The sequence below is a fragment of the Elephas maximus genome, chromosome 6, assembly GCF_024166365.1.
Source record: "Elephas maximus indicus isolate mEleMax1 chromosome 6, mEleMax1 primary haplotype, whole genome shotgun sequence".
Lineage (NCBI taxonomy): Eukaryota > Metazoa > Chordata > Mammalia > Proboscidea > Elephantidae > Elephas > Elephas maximus.
In genome coordinates this window covers 128991244-129006405 of record NC_064824.1, presented here as the reverse complement: position 1 = coordinate 129006405, position 15162 = coordinate 128991244, and the positions used below count along the sequence as shown (strand labels likewise).

Here is a 15162-nt window from a genome sequence, read left to right as displayed (position 1 = left end):
TTACTTAATGTGTTTTACACCACCTAATACAAAAAAAATTTTTTTTAATACCTCATGTGAAATAATCTCCATCTCAGCTCCAAACATTGTTTTATTAAAAAAAAAAAGTCAGATATATCATCATGTGCAACACAGTGATTATATACATAATTATTAATTTTTTTCATCATTGATAAATTTTGTTTCCAGCATTTTCAGGAACCTCACTTAAATGTTTTCCTTATCCCACCTCACAGCTTTCCCCTAAGGGGTTAGGGATTAATCATAGGACAAGACAAGACATGGACTCTAACTTCTATTGTTCTTGGAATAAAAGAATTAAATTATGTTTAACATATAAAATATAGATAAGCTGTTAAAGCTTACTTTTGGAAATCTTGTGGCTTTCCCCTCTGTGAGGGATAATCGTTTTCGTGTCACAAGTGAGTGGGGACAATGGAGAGTTTTATGATCAGAAGTTAATTTTTTAATGTCATTTTTGATATTTCTTTCTGGGCTATACAGTTGTCTGGAGAATTCTGTATGTAGTAGAAAAGAAGAAAGTGGGAATGCTTAGTCTTCACAAAAGCCCTCTTAATGCCATATTACACACAGATCACTATGTTAAGTCAACTTTCCCCTCCACGCCCTTAGGATATTCATTCAAGAATAGATTTATCTGTAAGGTCTCATTGGGGTAATTGAACCTGAACTCTCTTAGGCAAAAGGGAATGTATTGACTCATGCAAGTTGTGAAACTGCATAGTAAGGAAGGCTGGATTCTCTAGAGGAGCAAAACCAGTGAAGTGTATGTATAAATATATATAGGGAGATTTATTTCAAGAAAATAATGTATGCAATCGTGGAGGCTGGCAATTCCCAAATCCGACGCAGGTCAGCAGCAGGCTGGAGGCTTCTCCTCACTCATGTGGTTGCAGGGGCTGACACACCCAAAATCTGCAGATCAGGTGGCAGGCTGTTGGCTCAGGGGGTTGCAGGAGCTGGTGAATCCAAAAGCTGCAGGTCAGGCAGTAGGCTGAGGGCTTTGCACGTCCCAAGAACTGGATATCAAAGGAGATGAGACAAAGGCAGGATGAAGAGAGAGGCCATGAGCTTTGCAGGATGAGAAATGTTGGAAACGAAAATTAACAATGACAAAAAAATTATCTACATATATTGGATGGAGGCCACACCTGCATCGGACAGTGATTGACTTATGTGCGCTTCTCTGAATCAATCACTGTCACCTGGTTAGTCATTTGTACTTACATGTTTCCCATTTCTGAGGTGGAAGTAATGCCCAATCGGATGCATTTGGGCTAAGAGTGAAGGGATGATGAATCTTCAAATAAAATTCTAGAGTAATTTTGGAAGAATGGGAAGTGACTCAGGACCTGAAAACAAGCAAACTAAAAAATGTCTATTACAGAAGGAACACTTTGGTGTTCCTGCCACTGACAATTAAGTCTGTGGTACAAATTACAATGCTGAAAAAGGATTAACTGTGCATACCAGATGGAGACACTCAGACCTTTTCAGTGTGCTCACCTAAGACTTCTAGAATTTGGAATAGCTGGTAGCAGCCTATGTAGGCTAAGATTCTAGACTCCAGTGGTTTTCTCAGTCCAGAATCATAGCTGGCATAGTGTGCTACATGGGATATCATCTTTCCTGTCTTCCTCCACCTATGGTATTTCCCTTTTCACCTCTTCTTTATTATGCTTAACATTCAGATAACTGATGCTGTTGTTTCTACCCCAGGGTAAATTTCATATATTCTTTTCCAGGTTACAGGTATCCCTCAGTATCCCCAGGGGATTAGTTCCAGGACCCCTGCAGATACCAAAATCCGAGGATGCTCAATTCCCTCATATAAAATGGTGTAGTTTTTACATATAACCTATGCACTCCTCCCATATACTTTAAGTCATCTCTAGATTAATTATAATACCTGACACAATGTAAACACTATGTAACTAGTTGTTACGCTACATTGTTTAGGAAATACTGACAAGAAAAAATGTCTGTATGTGTTCAGGACAGGTGCAACCACTGTAGACCTAACTACATAGTACATATCAGCAACATTATAACTTTTTTTTTTTTTTACTGATGTGGAACCTGCAGATTTGGAGGGCTGCCTGTATATGCTTTTGAAGCTTCATCTGTAATCCTGAGACAGTTGGCAAACCAGTTTCAACATCAACAAAGGCCAGCGGAGCTATCGAGTGCAATAAAGAAGCTCCTTTCTACGGTCACTAAAAATCTTTTACCCAATATACCTACAAAGCATACATGTAAAGCCAGTACTATTAGCAAAGAAAGGGTCTCGGCTGAGTAAGGTTGAATACAGATCAGAGGACTCCAGAAGACTTAATTCCGGAATCATTTCTCCATCTTGGTGCTCTCTAGGAAGGGCACTGAATTAATAGTGGATTTAGTCCTCTAGTGTCTCTATTCAAAAAATATCAACCCAGGGTTTTTATTTCCTTGGAGAAACCAAAACCAAACCTGTTGCTGTTGAGTCAATTCGGACTCATAGCAACCTTATAGGACAGAGAAGAGCTGCCCCATAGTATTTCCAAGGAGCACCAGGTGGAATCAAACTGTTGACCTTTTGGTTAGCAGCTGTAGCAATTAACCACTGCGCCACAACCAGCCTCACTTAGGAACACATTAGAGCAGTACTTCTCCAATTTTGATGTGCTTGCAAATCACCTCCTGTTAAAATGCAGATTCTGCTTGTAGATCTGGGGTAGGGCCTGTGACTCTGCATTTCTAACAAGCTTGCAGTTGTTACTGAAGCTGCTGGTACCCAGGCCACAGTTTGAGTAGCAAAGCTCTAGAACTGTGTTGTCCCATAGAGTAGCCACTAGCCACATGTGCTTATTTAAATCCATATTATATTAAATTAAAAATCCAATTCTTCTGTCTCGGTATCCACATTTCAAGGGCTTAATAGCTACACGTGGCTAAGGACTATGATACTGGGCAGAACATCTCCATCATCTCAGAAACTCCTGGAAGATGGACAGTCTAAGTCTAGATCGAGCACAATACTGTAAACAGGACATGGCTACTTTCTGTGATTTCAAGGGCAACTCATTCTCCAAAATAAATGACACTTATTTTCAGAAGGTGTATAACCAAAAGACGTAGATTTTACTAAGCCAAGGTGTAATCTGAACGACCTTTTCTGCTTGTACCCATTATGTTCACACTGCCCACCCTACCCCATCAAGACACATACATACAATTAGCCCTTTGTATTGCCTGTGGTTCTTAGGGTTCTTATCTTGGTAGTCTTGAGCGTTATTGTTAGGTGGCGTGGAGTCAGTTTGGACTCGTAGCCACCCTATGTAAAACAGAAAGAAACACTGCCGGATCTTGTGCCATCCTCGCAATTGTTGCTATGTTTGAGCCCGTTGTTGTAGCCAGTGTCAATCTATCTCATTGAAGGACTTCCTCTCTTTCTTTGACCCTCTACTTTACCAAGCATGATGTCCTTTTCCAGGGACTGGTCCCTCCTGATAACATGTCCAAGTCTTGATACATCTTCTTTTTTTCTGTACTTTAGATGAAGGTTTACAGAACTAATTAGGTTCTCATTAAACAATTGACACCGGTACTATTTTGTGACATTCGTTGCCACCCCCACAACATGTCAACACTCTCCCCTTCTCGACCTTGGTTTCCCCTTTACCAGCTTTCCTGTCCCCTCCTGCTTTATTGTCCTTTCTCATGAGCTGGTGTGCCCATTTGTTTTATGGGCCTGTCTGATCTTTGGCTGAAGGGTGAACCTCAGGAATGACTTCTGTACTGAGTTAAAAGGGTGTCCAGGGGTCATCCTCTCAGGGTTTCTCCATTAAGTTGTGAGTTAGAATTTTGTTCTATATTTTTCTCCAACCCTGTCTGGGACCCTCTATTGTGATCCCTGTCAGAGCAGTCAGTGGTTGTAGCTGGGCACTATCTAGTTGGCTGGACTCAATTTGGTGGAGGCTGTGGTAGTTGTGGTCCATTAGTCCTTTGGAATAATCTTTTCCTTGTGTCTTTGATTTTCTTCATCCTCCTTTTTTCCCAATGGGGTGGGACCAGTGGAGTAAGTTTGATGGCTGCTCACAAGCTTTTAAGAGGCCAGATGCTACTCACCAAAGAAGAAAGTAGAATATTTTCTTTATAAACTATGTTATGCCAATTGAGTTAGATGTCCCCTGAGACCATGGTCTCCAACCATCAGCCCAGTGATTCGGTTCCTTAGGGAGTTTGGACGTGTCAACGAATCTTCCATGACCTTGCCTTGTTCAAGTTGTGTTGACATTCCCAGTATTGTGTACTGTCTTTCCCTTCACCAAAGTTATCACTTACCTATTTCCTAGTTAGTGTTTTCCCTCCCAACCACTCTCCTCCCTAGTAACCATCAAAGATTGGTTATTTCCGAGTTAAACCTTTTCACGAGTTTTTATAGTAGTGGTCTTATACAGTATTTGTTCTTTCATTATTGACTTACTTCACTCAGCATACTGCCCTCCAGATTCATCCATGTTATGAGACGCTTCACAGATTCATCATTGTTCTTTATTGTTGCATAGTATTCCATTGTGTGTATGTGCCATGAGTTGCTTATTCATTCATCTGTTGATGGGCACTTAGGTTGTTCCCATCTCTTTGCAAGTTAATGATTAGATTTTCTACCTTGTTAAAGAATGCTGTTGGTATTTGGATTGGGATTGCATTATATTTGTAGATTGCTCTGGGTAGAATTGACATTTTCCCAATGTTGATTCTACCTTGATATATATTCTTAAGAATTTAAAAACTGTAGTGCAACACATTGCATATCTAGAATTCTTATGTGGGAATCACATATATTGTAACAGAGGTTAAAAAAAAAAAAAGCAGCACAGATTGAAAAAGGCTGATAACAGCCGAAAACAAAAACCAAACAACAAAAGCCAAAACAAACAAACAAACTAGCTGCTGTCAAGTCAACTCTGACCCATGGTGACTCCATGTGTGTTAGAGTAGAATCATGCTCCATAGGGTTTTCATTGGCTGTGATCTTTTGGAAACAGTTTGCCAGGCCTTTCTTCTGAGGTGCCTCTGGGTGGATTCATGCTTCCAACCTTTCAGTTAGTAGCTGATTGCTAAACCAGCTTTGTCCAGGGACAAAAAAACTTGTCAATCAATCGATCAATCAGACAGTTAAACACGTATCTATAAAACATCTTCCATGCCTATGTCACTATGTAGGTCCTGGTAATACGTGAATGACAGAGTCCCCATCTTCATGGTGGGCTTATGTATTTTTAACTTTACACACAAGTAGCTCTTATTTTATTAGAGCCTATTCATTTCAATGTCTTGGAGAGGCAGGGTATACAAATGTCCCAAGTGACGCTTGGCTGCCCTTTTGCAGTGTGTAAATGTCACCATCTTACGCATTGCACTTGAGAATGCTTCCTGAACACAGAAGGACTTGTGTAATTCAGCCAATCCTTTGGGTTTGTTTCAACACCACCTTTGTGGTGATAAGTATATGGCACACTCCTCAGTGCTTCACCATGACTGAGACACGGTTTAGATTCTGGCGTCACACACTCTCTGGTGCCATTCCACCAGGGTCACATGAGTCTTTAGTATTTCTGTCTCCTGAGAGCTGGCATGACAAGTATACATTTGGCCTTAGCATGTGGTTATATGAGATCACTGGCTCAGATAAGGACATGGGGTGAATTCTCTCAAGTTTCTGTAAGGGTAAGTGCAGCACATAGTGACTACAGATGAAGGTTAACAACCCCAGCAAGATTCTGCCTCGCACTGGGATAGATGCATAGTGAAGGAAGGGAACTAGAGATCAACCAGTGCTTCCATTCTGCTGAGAGGTTGTCCAGTTTCAGCTGAATAATTTCAATGTAAGTATTGGTGATTTGAGGGGGCCCAATAAATAACACCCTTCTCCTACTTCTGAGATTAGAATCAAAGGAGAAATGGGCCCTGGAGTCAGAATGATGGGGATAAAAATTTCAGTTATGATTTTTGATAAAGCTAATGGACATCAAGGCTTAAGTATTGAGGTAGGCTCCTTCTGACAGGACCCCCAGTGATCCATTTGGTATTAACATCCTTGTGTAATCTGCTTTCCTCGAGTGTGTAAGACCTACTAACTTGCTTCTAACCAATACCAAAATCAACCAAACTCATTTCTGTTGAGTCAATTCTGACTTGTAGAGACCCTATAGGATGGAGTAGAACTGCCCCACGGGGTTTTCAAAGAGCAGTGGTGGATTCAAACTGCTGACGTTTTGGTTAGCAGCCCAACAGCTAACCACTGTACCACCAGGGCTTCTTCTAACCAAAGAATATGTGGAAGATGATGGGATGTCGCTTCTGTGATTATGGTACATAAGATTGTAACATCTGTCTTGCTAGCTGACTCTTTTTATCGATTCTATGGCTGGTTTTGATGCAGCAAGCTGTTATGTGGAGACACTCATGTGACAAGACACTAATGACAGCCTTTTGCCAGTAAAAAACTGAGGCCCTTGGTCCACTATCTTGCGTGAAACTGAATCCTGCAAACAGCCACGTGAACTTGGAGGCAGATATTCACCCAGATGAGCCTTCAGATGAAACCTCACCCCTGGCCAATGCCTTGATTGCAGCGCTGAAGCAGAGGACACAACTAAGCCATGTCAAGGTGCTTGAGCCACAGAAATTGTGAGAAAATAAATATGTGCTGTTTTCAGTGGCTAAGGTTTGAGAAACTTGTTTCTCAGCAACAGATAACTAATACAGGTGTGCTTGCCAAGTGGACTTGCTAATATTCTGTCCCCTAAGGTAGACAGGTAGACAGAAGGAGCCCTGGTTGCAAAATGGTTAAGCGCTCGGTGCTAACTGAAAGGTTGGTATTCGAACCTACCCAGCAAATCCACAGGAGAAAGACTTGGCATGCTGCTTCTGTAAGGATTACAGCCAAGAAAACCCTATGGGGCTATTCTACTCTGTCACGTGAGATTGTTATGAGCTGAAATCAACTGGATGGTACTTAACAAAAACAACAACAAAGTAGACAAAGGTACCCACTTAGTCTTGGTGGTGCTGAGCAACTATAGGCTTCCTCCTTGGGGGGCTGTCCTTGGCATCATTGCAGCCTGTAGAAGCAGAGGAGAAAATACACTTTTGTTAGGCAGACAGATTCTAAACCAGCTGAGGAAGAGGAAGAATTGAAATTTGCTGGCTCAATTCCTTCTGCTGAAGTCACCTGCTGGCAAGTGAGTTTCTCTTCCACTGGGAAAGTGTGTGCATAGGAGAGAAGCCAGGAGTGTTACTCCAAAGAAGCCTCTCTAAATGCAAGTAAAAACGAAAGAACATGAGCTGCAATGGTTACCTGGTGACGAAGTAACTAGCCACCTCTACAAGGGGAAGGGAGGTGGTAGCAAAAGGCCAGAAATGTTTAGGAAAAATCTCTTCTCATGGAAACCAGAGAAGGGGGAAATAAGTCCTTTTTTTTTTTTTTTTTAAACAAAGAGAACCTCTCCTCAAAGTACACCTTCTGTAGAAAAAATCTCCCTGTGTTGATTTGAAATCTGGCATTTAACTTTCTCCTCCTAGTTTTGATTCTTTTTTTTTTTTTTTGTATTAAATGGAAAACCTGTGTCATGTGCCAGGTCTGGGGATGCAGATATGGGTAATACCCATTTCTGCCCCCAAAGAATTTAGAGCCCAGGAGGCAGGTAGCTTCAGCAGCAAACAACTAGAATGTACTATTGAAGGTCTGGTTTCTCAGGCAGCTGGTTATGAGATATAGAATGTTTATTGGGGAATTTCCTTGGGATTAAGGTCCCTGGGTGGTGCAAAAGGTTAATGCACTCAGCTGCTAACCAAAAGGCTGGAGGCTCGAGTCTACCCAGAGGTGCCTTAGAAGAAAGGCCTGGGGGTCTCCTTCTGAAAAATTAGCCATTGAAAACCCAATGGAGCACAGTTCTACTCTGATACTTAAGGGGTCACCATGAGTCAGAATTGACTCAAGAGTGACTGGTTTATGCTGGAGATCAATACCTGTTGAAGAGAGGGGGATGACACAGGATTGGGTAAAGGGAGGAAAAGAGCTCTGAGGCAGGCCTGAGGAGAGATGTGGATGACTCCACAAGAAACTCTGGTGCTAAGATGTCCTGTAGGCATTGCTCTGAGTTAGACTGCTGTCCCTCTGGATTCTTCACTGGATATGGGCCACTCTGATAGTGGGGCTATCCTGAGATAGGCTTTTCTCTGCATCTAAGGGAATCCCTGAAGGGGCTGACAGCTGAAGGTGGTGTGCTATCAGCACTCCCAGAACCTGGGGCAACAAGTCCTTCCTTGACTGGGCAGTTTAGAACATTAGGAACCCCATACCCCTCTCCCAAGAGTTATAGGGAAATGACTGCACATGGTAATGTCGATATTGTTATTGGGTGCCGCCAAGTTGATTCTGACTCTTAGCAACCTCTTGTGACAGAGTAGAACTTCCCCATAGGGTTTTCTAGGCTATAATCTTTACGGAGGCAGATCATCAGGTCTTTCTCCCACAGTGCCGTTGGGTGGGTTCAAACCATCAACCTATCTGTTGTCAGATGAGCGCTTAACCACTGTACCACTGGGGCTACTCCCACATGGTAACAGCCATCTCTAAAGCGCAAATATTACTCAAGATCCTCTCTTCACATTCAGGCTGCTTTATGTTTACCCAAAGTGGGGGAAGTGATTCAAGAAGCTCAGGGTGGTTATTCCCTTTGACTATTTCCACTAACCCCAACTGGCTGCATCTGCTGTCTTTTGAGGGGGAAACATTTTTCTTTTCTAACATCCTGCTGTATATATTCAGATGCAAAATGACGGTGTGGAAAGAGTGACTGGCTGTGAGACCAAAAGATCTCCTGGGGCCAGTTTGTAAAGCCAACTGCACATTGCAGTAAGGAGTTTGAACTTTTTGGTTAATGAGAAACCATAGTAAGATGAGTCTCCATGGCATCCATGCAGTCTGGTCATTGTTTTAGCTCAGTAATGGGTGGCAGGCTAGAGGGTGGGTTCGAGGAGAAAGAGGCTGGAGGTGTGAAGACAAATTGAAGCCATCAAAGAGCTGTTGAAGAGAGGAGTGATGAACTCTGGCAGAGAAGAGGCAAGAAGAACAAGGTGGGGGAGGGAAGGATGCTCTGAGGAATGATTCTGGAGATTGGATTGATAGGGTTTGAAGACTGATTAGATATAGGAGATGTGGATGAAATTAGAATGAATCCATTTTCCAACTTGAGTTAGTGTGTGTGGCATGGAGGGTCAGGGAAGAGTGAAGCTCTTGCAAAGTTATATTTATTTTAAAGGAAATATATAGAAATTAATAGATTTGCCAGTGTTAAAAGTTTGGGTGGGCAGTAAAACATTCCAGAACATTAGCTCACCTGAGAATTATAGCAACTATTTATTGGGCATTTTCTATGTGCCAAGTCTTGGGGGCACTTATTAAATCTCGTAACAACACATATTATCTTGTAGATTGTTATCATGCCAATTAAGAACAATGGTAGATCCAATGTTGGAATTACAACTGCCTGATTTCAAAGCTCAGGCTTTATTCTTATAACCAATCCAATGCCTTAACCAAAGTGTTCCCAGTTTTCCCCTTCGCCTACCCTCTGGGCCGTTCCATTTCTGCTGCTAATGTGTACTTCTCATCACTGGCAGCTAAAGGGTTAAGGGTGTAGACTGACCCTGCGAACTGTCTACACAAGTAATTTGTGATATGACATGATGTGCTGAGAAAAAAAGATGCTCAAGTTGCCAGGATTTCTTGCATAGAAACAAAACTTCCATTCATATCTTACTGTGTTTTCAGGACTTAATTAGATGTAGAACCAAATATTACAGTTTCTTCACTCAACAAGAGCACAGATGAACACTGATGAATGTTGGGAATAGTATTTTTTCACCTTTTTTTTTTTTTTTTTTTAAGGATTATGAGTTTATTCATTGTTAAGCTTTTATTTAAATACTACTTACAACCTATTTTATTTTATAATATGTTACATTTGGAGGGCATTTTTTCTTTTACCAGCATTTCTTTCACATGGAATCCAATTTGATTGTCTAATAACTCCATGAGGTTGAGTGACTCAGAGGGTTGAATGAGTGGTCAAATATCATCCAACTACTAAGATTCAGGACCAAGTTTCCAACTTGGCACTTCCAATTTCAGGTTCAGTACTTTTTACTTTTCACCACCTTTAGAAAATCTGTAGGCAAAACAGTAATCAAGAGCACATGATGCCAATAATTTTTTTGAATTCTTTGTTGTGTATCAATATACAGAAAATTATTTTAATGAATGTTACAAATAGAGTTTGAATGGAATGAATGACTATTTGGGTGTTCTTTTTTAGTTTGTTTTTTTCCTTGACTTAGAAAAACAAAACAAAATAAAAGACAGGAGATGGATTCATTTTTATAGTGTCATGGGACTGATGACATCCAGTTAACCCAGGAATTTGCATAGAGTTTCATTGTTTTTGTGAAATGTTGAGGACTGTTATGCTATTGAACTGAGTAATGACCTTAGAATTTGGACTTTGAAATAAAGACAAACAGATAAGTCTTAGTGATATACAAAGACTGGCCTCTTTTGCCTTAGATTTGTAGACAGGGATTTCTGTGTCGTTCAGTGATTAAGGGTGCCAAATGTAGCCAGGAACTGTTTCAGCAATCATAGACGTTGTTTTTCCAATTGGGCCAATCTGCCAGACTGGCAGACAGAAAACTAACAGAAATATTAAATATAGACAGCTTCTATAGTCGAATCTTGTTTTTCCCGTCTCTGCTAGAAGCCACTGTAAAATAGTTGCCTGTATGTAGATCATTAAAAACATGCAGATACACAAACCACGTTGTGTATTTGTACTGTTAAATTAAACCTTTGTGGACTCAAGCACTGGGTGCCAAAACAGTTGTTGCAGATGTATTAAGTGACTGAAGCAGCCCTTCATGCACCATGTTCTACCCAGATACTGTCTCCTGGCTGCCTGTCACACGGTGAAGGATTCCATTCCCTGTTGACCCGCACACCTTGGGGAATCATTTCAGGGGAAGCACCGTTCTTGAGTTTCCAAATTCATACTCTTGAGATCTCGTAAATTTGATGGATGTCTGCTTGGAGAACTTGATAGAATAGTTGGTTTTATTTCCAGGATTTGTTTCCATGCATGGCCAAGAAAGATGCATAATTATGTGCAATTCTTATCCCAGCCACAAATGTAACAGAAGTGAGCTTAGTTAGCTTCTGTGACCACAATTTATGTAGAGCAAAACCCTCCCCTTGGATTCAGAGAAATGGTGATGCAATTGTATTGCAACATGCATATGTGGCTCCCCCAGATGCCCCTGGGATACAAAAGGGCCTTATGCAACCTGCATGCCACTCTGTTTCTCCTTTATTACGAATATTCTTTGGCTATTTTTTCAGATTTCTTTTGAAATATATTTCTACCTTCTTTGTTCTCTATTTCCTAGGAAGAAAAGAGTTTAGTAAGATACTGTAAAAGGAATTTTTGTTTGGTAGAATCGATCCCTGTTTTCTTAGGAAAACATTTGCAAATAAATTTGATCTCACGGAGTATGAAACATGGAGAGGGGGTGGGCTCCATCATAGCTGATTTGAAATGACTTTTTCCACCTCCATTTCCCCTTCCATTGGTAAAACTGGCAAATGAAATCATGATATGTTTAGAAATCTATGTTCTTTGCTCATGGCTTGAGAAATAGGACTCCGTAATGTTAAAAGTCAAACTTAATGTCTGTTTCTGTACGAGTTGGGAATTGTGATTTTCTCTCTGTGGTGGAGGGTTTGGATGACCTGACCCTTCCATCAAAGCAATGAGTGAATTTAAAACGTAGTAAACAATGTCATCTTCCATCCAGAACTCTTTGCTTCTTGAGAGGCTTAGACGTGTGAGTTTGAATTGAAAAAAATGACCCATTTTCTACTTTCTCCTTATGTCTGAGAGACAGAGAAATGGAAAACAAGGTGGAGGGGAGAGAAAAGTTGCATTCCTCAAACAATCCACATTCCAAAATAAAGAGTCTAGATAAATATTTCTGGAGAATTTTACATTGGCAAGGTCCCTGAGTACAAACAGTTTGCACTTGGCTACTAACTGAAAGGTTGACACTTCAAATCCACCCAGTGACGCTGCAGAAGAATGTCCTGGTGATCTGCTTCAGTAAGATCACAGACATTGAAAGCCTTATGGAGCACAGTTATACTCTGAAACACATGGGATCATCATGAGTTGGAACTGACTAGATATCAAAAGGGTATACATGGGCAATCCTTGCTAATTTTGTCTCATTTCTCAACCTAGACTCTTCAACATTTTCTTGCGCAGCAACTCATTTTTTTATATCTAACGATGGCAGATCTGAGGTCCTTTACAGAGGATGTAGGAGGGTATTGATCTCCTTGACTTTTCTTGAGTGTGTTCACCTTCTTTGGCTCGTGGCCTCCTTCCAACTTCAAAGCCAGCAAAGATGAGTGAGTCCTTACCACATGGCATCACTCTGACCTCTCCTTCCATCATCACATGTCCTTCTCTGACTCTAACTTCTCTTCTGCCTCCTTCTTCCCCTTGTGAAGACTCTTGTGAACGCACTGGGCCCACCTGGATAATCCACAATAATGTCTGTCTTTTAAAATCAGTTAGTTAGCAGCCTTAATTCCTTCCGCAAACTTTAATTCCTTTTTGTCATGTGGATTGTCATAGTTTTCCAGAGAAATAGAACCAATGAGAGACAGAGAGAGAGACATTCATTTTTATGAAATTGACTCAAACAATTGTGGGGGCTGGCAGTTCTGAAATCCATAGGTCAGACAACAGGCTGAACATTCTGGCAGTCTGGTGGCCAGGTGGAGAACTGGAAATTCTGGCAGGATGTCTTTCTTTATTCTTACCTTTCCTTTTACCTCCACGCCTACTTTTGGGGCTCTCCGCTAGATTTCAGCAGTTCAAATCCACCAGCTGCTCCTTGGAAACTCTATGGGGCAGTTCTACTCTGTCCTGTAGGGTCGCTATGAATTGGAATTGACAACAACGGGTTTTTGGTTTTGCTAGATTTCGTAGACCTTCCTAGGTTCTAATCCCAGTTCTTCTTGGTTTTTCTCTTACTCATTTCCCTTAACTTTGAACAGCCACTTAGACAATGGTGAGCTTGAAAACGTAGAAGTTGCTTTAATAGGATGAGCAAGGCAGTTTCTGATGGAGCACCCTACTAGTAATTTCTCATCAACACTGTATAAGGATTTGGGAATACAGGGTTTCACTCCTTTGTATTGTGATGTCTGCACCAGCTGGAGCAGAGCTGTGAAAAATAAGGAACCTTTTGGAAAGGAAATCAGTGATCCAGAGAGGAGGGGAAAAGAAACTGAAAGCCAAAAGAATAGCTCAGTCAGAGTGTTATGTTTCTTTGGGACTTTTTCTAAACCATCAGCAGCGGTTGCAACAGTGTGGGAACACAGCAGGAGGTACAATGACTGTGTCTGCTAGAGGGGGATGAAAAATGTGGTCCATTCTCAGCCAGCAGTGAGAGGAACTCAATGGCCAAAGTGACTTTGAAGCGAACCATCCTTCTCAGGAAGGAAATCTTGCTTGTTCCGTTGCCTGTAAGACAAGAGCAAGAATGAGAAAGGACAGTGGAGAAATGGCCTGGGAGCATCCACACGTAGTAAACCTCTTTAGAGAAATTTTTCAAAATATGAAAGGGACCTGGCTGAGAGTATGATAGATTTAAATGAGAATTTGCAGCAGAGATACAGGAGGACTGGAGATTCATTTGCAACCTGCACATTTCTCTAAAAATCTTCAAGCTGCACCCTGGGGGAGTCATAGACTATTGGAAGGTAAGTGGTCCGAGAGAGTCAGAGTGCTTCTAGAGAGAAATACTGTACCTGCTGTGTCTTACAGGCCATCTGTTGGCTGCCAACTAAATATTTTTGCCCAAGACCAAATATTTTATAATGGTTTGTTCTTCACAATTTCAGACTGCATGAGTTTTCCTAGTTGCTCTCTAAGATATCCCAAACAAAGTGTTTAATCTCTGTGTACCTCATGGGGAAACTCTGGTGGTGTTATGGTTAAGAGATATGGCTGCTAACCAAAATATCAGCAGTTTGAATCCACAAGGCGCTCCTTGGAAACCCTGTGGGGCAGTTCTGCTCTGTCCTTTAGGGTCACTATGAGTCGGAATCGACTTGACGGCCATGAGTTTGGTTTTGGTTTGGATACCTTGAGTAAAATGGGAGTAATAGTAGACTCTCGTTCATTGTGGAGTTTTGAGGAGTAAGTGAGGTAATTCAGGTCTAATGTTTAGCACACTGCAAGGTACATAGTAGGGATCATTAAAAGTTAGCTGCAGGTATTCTTATTAATAATATTTTGGCTAGTTGCACCCAAAGACTTGAAAGCCGTGCTTGCACTAGCAGCTGGAGTTCTGTTTCTTGATCGTAGCCTACCCTTAAGGGTTAACTTGCAGATGTAAACAAGCTTCCCTTTCTACTTTCCAGAGGACTGACTTCAAAGTTTAGGTTCTCTACACCTTACAATTTGTATTTTTACTGCTTTTGGTTCAACTGTGAAATTGTGGTATGCTAGAACTTAACTCAGCCAGGCTTGCTTTTTTTTTTTCTTCACCCTTTCAGCCAGCTTGGCATTTCCTAGACCTTAAGCTGGTTTCACACTCCATTGTATCAAAGATTAGAGGTCAATTTAAAACATGGCAGGAGTGGACAGTAATAGCATCTGGCACGTAGATCTCCCTTTTATACCATGTGAGGCATTTTAGAAACACTTACCTCTACAGGGTTCTCAGATTAGCTCTGTTTTGAATTAGCCCCTACAATATGGGTGGTCAAATGCAAGCAGGGAGGTTAAATGAACTTATTCAAGGTCAGAAACAGAGAACTTTTCGAAACTGAGGCTCATCTTTAGAACTTCAACTTAATGCTTTCTACCACCCCCTTCCCTTCCTCTTGATCTTCTTTGGAATAAAATGCTTTCTCTAATATATATAAATCTTTAATATCTAGTAGAAAATGACATTAGTTAAAAGTACAATATTTGTTTAATTTTTTCCCTCTTTTTGGTGGGTGGAGATTTTGCTACTGAACAG

The 15162-nt window shown here is 41.1% G+C and overlaps 1 long non-coding RNA gene across 3 annotated transcripts in view; it reads left to right on the top strand.

Annotated features, from left to right (window-relative positions):
• Window positions 1–13100: 13100 nt before the first annotated feature.
• Window positions 13101–15162, top strand: part of LOC126078162 (uncharacterized) — a 91220-nt gene continuing 89158 nt past the window's right edge. For all 3 annotated transcript variants that reach the window (XR_007517990.1, XR_007517989.1, XR_007517988.1), the window contains exon 1: window positions 13101–13894. This is a non-coding gene — a long non-coding RNA (uncharacterized LOC126078162). The remainder of the gene's footprint in view (window positions 13895–15162) is intronic.